The 5,897-nt window shown below is 32.3% G+C and overlaps 1 long non-coding RNA gene across 1 annotated transcript; it reads right to left on the reverse strand.

Moving 5' to 3' along the window:
- Positions 1-2,769: 2,769 nt before the first annotated feature.
- Positions 2,770-5,407, reverse strand: LOC114165920 (uncharacterized). Its single transcript, XR_014993421.1, has 5 exons — positions 5,234-5,407; positions 5,038-5,106; positions 4,385-4,478; positions 4,196-4,272; positions 2,770-3,032 (listed from the first exon to the last, which is right to left on the reverse strand). It is a non-coding gene; the product is annotated as an uncharacterized LOC114165920 (long non-coding RNA).
- Positions 5,408-5,897: the final 490 nt, after the last annotated feature.

The following is a 5,897-nucleotide window of genomic DNA, read 5'->3' on the forward strand; positions in this document are numbered from 1 at the left end:
TGAGGTATGGGCTCACCCCTCCTTCACTCAAAGGGAATTCTTGCCGCGTACACTAATGTGTTCCATTTCTCCTGTCATATGAAATTATAATTACATCTAATTAGTATTAATAAGAATTGTAGTAAGAAAAAAACAAAACAAAGATCAATCATAACTTTAGATCTCCAAAAGTCATGTGGTCTGCATCCGAGAAAGCTCGTAGCTTAACCTCGCGCCACCTTCTTGATGGTATAAATGTTATTAGAAAGTCAGTTATCCACATACAGGTAAACTGATACTGATATTATTGATAACTCCAAGTAATTCAACCGTTCGCAAAAGAGCTTCTACCTCATCCACGAAGAGTGGTCTCCTGGTTCGACGTTGCCTAATTGTATGACTTGAAGGACCCTTTTATTGTTGGGTTGAAGGAATATGCACCGAGACACTCTCAGTTTGATGCCCTTCATTGTAGAGTTTCTCAATCTTGTCAATGAGTTGTGCTACATGTCGTTTCATGTTGTCGCCCGCTTAGAGTTGCCAATTATGGTGTATGTTGTGCACATAAAATTACTAAGTAAAAATTGTCGTAGCTTTGCAATTAAGCATGACTTATTTATAACATGCAATCGTGTCATTAACATGATAACATGCAAGATGCATGACATTAATTTAATAATAAAGTAATTTAACATGTAAATCGAAAAATTATTTTAATTTATCCAATTAAAGATATTAATTGATAAATTAGAAACTTAAAAAGTACTTAGAGAATTAAATATGCTCTAAATATTTATTTATTAGTATATATACATATATATATATATATATTATAAACATAATATATATAAAAATTGAAAGTAATCTAAAAAAATAAAAATATTAAAAAATTTTACAAAAATGGCGGGTCACCCCGCTACCTCATCCGCGGTAAGGTGAGATGATGAGAGCAAGGCGGCATGACCTTACACAGTAGTGACGGGAATGAGAAGCTCACGATCATTGTCTTAATGGTGGTGATTGAATTAAAAAATGGAGTGTGCACGATGTTTAGGATAAGAGGCCATCGAAGAAAGATGAGAAAATAAAATACATAATTCAATTAGTGAGCAGTTAACTGATAGAAGTTCATTTTTTTAAAATAAACGATAAAACAATACTGTTTAATTTTATTATTATTTTTACTTTAATATTTAATTTTTACTATAAATAGTTTAGTTTTTTTTACTTTAATATTTAATTTTTTTTGTAACTTATATTTTTTTATTTCACATATTTCCACGGTTCAAATTGATGTTGATTTAAAAGTATGGAAAAAAAGTTCAAACATATGCATCAATTTTTTTCTATTAAATTATGATTTTTGTAAATTAAAGTATGATTTTTGTGTCCTATATATTTAAGTCTGCCAAGAAAATAATTTATATACATTGATAAAAAAATCTAAATGTTACATTATTTTAAGGAAACATTATTTTGACCAACTTTTGTGTCTACTTTTGTGTCCATTCAATATATATAGAGGATTCCCTCTTTTGTTTCCACTTTTCGTTTTTCAATTTTATTCTTAATTATTATTTTAAAAATTAATTATTTTATAATTAGTTTATCTTTAACCATTTTTTAAATATCTTTTATTTTTATCGTTATTCAAAAAAATTCTTTTTTTTAACAATTATTCTATTTAATAACTATTTTAAAATTTATTATATATATATATATATATATATATATTTCTAAAGTAAATATTATTGATCTTAACTCAAATTCTTATAAAAATTAAAAAATGCGAACATACAAGCTGTCGCACATGTATTTTGCTAGTAATAATAATAATTATTGTTATTACTATTATTCTCTTGTCAATTTATTTCCAGTCTATTTACACTTTTAAATAAATAACCTCTTCGAACAATATAATAGACTATTATTTATTATATAATAATTATTATTCTTAGGTTTATATGAAGGCTCTTTTTTACTAATATATAATAAAATATGTAGTATTTTTATTTTATCCTCTTATAAATGATAATATTATTAATGTTATCCTTCAACTACATCTAAAAACTAAGACATTTGTAAAATATTCAATAATTTTATTTAAATGCATGTTTATTTATAATTAAAATAAATGTGTCGTTTATATATATATATATTTTATCTGATAAATATGTATTTATTAAATCTTTTACGTGCTGATATTATTATGTTGCTTGACATGTTATTATTTGTGTCTATAAATATATTATTTGCCCTAATATAAATTTCAATTCTCTTAAAACAAATACTGGGTTTAATATTTTAACAGTAATATATATATATATATATATATATATATATATATATATATATATATATATATATTTATTGTAACATGTAACCTTGTTATATGAAATTAAATTTTATCGCTTGTTTTTTCTATACACCTTAACACCAGCGAAAGTATGTTATATTCATGTGTCACTTTTTTTTTTAGTATAGTGAAATTAATAATAATATTTTTAAATTTTTTTTTAATTTCATTATAAATATTTTCTTTGTTGTATGAGTAATTTTTTAATTAAAAATTTATTAAATTAAAAAAAACGGTTAAATTAAAAAAACTATTAAATTTAAAAAATAACTGTTATTTGAATGATAAAATTAATAAAATAGTAATTTTGATGTAAAAGGTAAAACTAGAAAGAGAAAAATATAAAAAATATATTCTTTTATATATATATATATATATATATGTGGATATAGATATAAATATGTGTACTGTGACGTCCCATTTTAATAGATTAATCTACTGAATAAAATATCACACAGTTATAACAACGAGAAGCATTCAGATGAACATAAACGTAGAAATGGTAACTGTTACAGTCATCCGGAATTACTTAGAGGAAACACAAGTCTAAAAGTTTAACAGTCTTGCAAAGGGGTTGCCACCAAGGCAACTGATACAAAAGGCCTCATGGCCATGAAACTACTCCTAAGACATCCAGACGCGAAGATCTAAGCTGCACTGCTGCGTCTCCCGGATTCATCTCGGGCCTCCCTCTCATCTGCTCCCACCAGAAGGTGATCATCGCAAAAGAGAAAACATAACAGGAACACACACAAAATGCAAGGGTAAGCTAGTGTAATATAATACTTATCATGATATAAAGGAATAAATGCATGAACATTCCCAGACATACAACACAGAGGCACATAGATCATGTTATGGCAAACAAGCAAGACACTATGACTCAATTATCCGGATACATATATTAAGATCGGATTCACTGGATGCCTGCACTCGTGGTGGCCTCTACTGCTCTGCAGAGCCATTGCCAATGGGTTTCACCCTACCACTCACGAGGTTAGCCTTTAAGCGTCTAAGGCCATTATCCTGCTAAAGACTAGGGCCTCCCGCTACTCTCACCACTTGGGTCAGATTTCTCTACCTGAGACTCACTGACCCTTTAGAGTTTCGGGATGCGATCCTTACTTGAATCCTTATCTTAACATATACACTACACGCCACCATAAAGTCTCCCCATGGGACTCATGGAATTACGCCTATCTCATCATCACAAACATATTTCTCATACAATTCCCACCTCTTTTTGGTCATTCATCCAATTGTCATGTTAAAACATCACGAAGCCACAAACTCATGATCAATCTCATACCAAACATGCTAATTTCATTCATAAGAATTCCAAAACACCCAAACAGTTAAGAAAACATGTCACACATTCGCAAACTCGCTCAGGCGAGACGCTGGTCTTACTGACGCAACGGATTCTCGCTCAGGCGAGATGAACAACGTGGGGCTTCCACGATTTCTCGCTCAGGCGAGATGAGCAACGTGGGGTTTTCACGATTTCTCGCTCAGGCGAGATGAGCAACGTGGGGTTTTCACGATTTCTCGCTCAGGCGAGACCTCCTCGCCTGAGCGAGACATGGCGTCGCTCAGAACGCGGACTGGTCGCCTAGGCGAGTTCTCGTGGCAGTGAGTGCTCTGATACTCTCGCCTAGGCGAGACGAGCTCGCTTGGGCGAAAATAGCGGAGTTCATCGCTGTCCACCCACATGCAATGGCGGAAACCGCCCAGATCTACCCCCAAACACACATGCAACTCCATTTCATCCAACAAAAACACACTATGCACGCATACAAACAGACAACGACCGAAAACAGGCAAGAATAACTTAAAACTGATGAATCTAGCTTCCCTTACCTTGGTTTAAGTACCACAAGACAACAGACCTGCGATCAACGAAATAACAGCTCCTGAACCAAGGAAGTGGGCTAGAACTGGAAAAGAGGACAAAACTGAAGTTAAGAATCTTAACTCTAACTCGCACCACGCGTTTTAAACGGAGAGGAAAAGGGAATGAACGAACCAGGAGCTTCGAAGTTCACTTACCTGAAACAAAGAAAGGAGTTTTGGTAGCTTGGAGACGTGCGGATGGTGTGCCCTAGCAGAGGGCAGAGGTGTGGGATGGAGAGGGAAGTTGCTTCTGAAAAAGTGACAAGAGCCAAAATGAGGGAACAAGGTAGGGTATGGGGTCCTTCTGTAAGGCAGGGCCTTGGGCCTCCGAAAAGGCCAGGCCCAAACTCTATATTACTGAAAAAAAAAGGCTTACATGCACAATGGAGAAAAATTTGAGATATAAATAACAAAAATATTTAAAATAAGTTAAATATTTCTAATTTATTTTTAAGGTAGATTATTCAACTGCTTTTACTTTTTTATTTTCTAAGTTACTATCTTCAATAAACAATAGTGCCTTATTATTATCCAATGGATAAGATAATTAATGTTAAAGTTATTATCTAAATATATTAAACTTTTCTTTCTCTTACTTTTAACGTATATTTAAATATAAAAAATTAAATATATTAATTTACCTCAATATTAGTTAGGTTCAGTACAAAATAAAAGACATGTACTCTTGTCAAGGTCAAGATCCTCAAAAACAATGATTGGGCTTTTTCCACGAAGGTCTAGAAAAAGCCACAGTTTTTATATTACATGATCTCACAAAGAATTTGCTGATAAAATTGATCACAAAATACCTTAGTTAGCTGCATTGCAGCTGACATAATCTTCCTCCCTATTAAAGAGCTTCAAGTAAAGGCAACAACCTGTTGAAAAATTAAATATAAGCCACAATTCCATTTATCATACTTTTAGTGTTCATATTCATAAACATAAACAGTTCCATTTAAGAAGCTCTTTTGTGCAAGATGAGAATGAAATAAAGGAACCTACCAATAGGGTTAACATTTCCCCAATAGCCTTCAGGTTGAGGATTCACAAGAGGATCTCCATACACCTCTGAAGTTGATGTAAGCAAAATCTTGTCAGAAAAATTCTAACTAAATGAGACCAACTAATGGCAGTAGTTTGAGATCATTATTAAAAGCGTATCACAACCTTGCTCCTACTCGCTTTGCAAGTCCAAGCATATTTAGGGTGCCTATGACATTAGTCTTTATAGTCTGTAAAGTAACCACTCTCTTAAAGTCTATGCATGTAAAGTAGAAGGCAAGTGGTTAGAAAGGAAAACAGACTCTCAAAATTATACCTTCATTGGATTGAATTTGTGGAAAATATGAGAGGCAGGGCATGTAAGATGGAAGATCTGTTCAACCTCAATCAACCACACACCACGGAAATACAAACTAAGACACATGAAAACAACTCACATGAGTGTCTCCCATGGTAGGAACTACACAATAACACAAACGAAAATTGAAATCATAGTTTAATTCCAACCATAATCAAATCAAATCAACGAGCCATTCAATTATTCAAATCGAAAAAAAAAATTCAATACCTAAACCCGGTGAATCATTGAGCTCATACTTCATATGTGTGTGCCTTAACATGAACTCGTCGACCTCCATCAGCAAGTCATCAACCACTTCCTCGT

This window comes from Vigna unguiculata, chromosome 3, assembly GCF_037176805.1.
Source record: "Vigna unguiculata cultivar grain cowpea cultivar isolate G323 ecotype 2 chromosome 3, ASM3717680v1, whole genome shotgun sequence".
NCBI classification, from domain to species: Eukaryota; Viridiplantae; Streptophyta; class Magnoliopsida; order Fabales; family Fabaceae; genus Vigna; species Vigna unguiculata.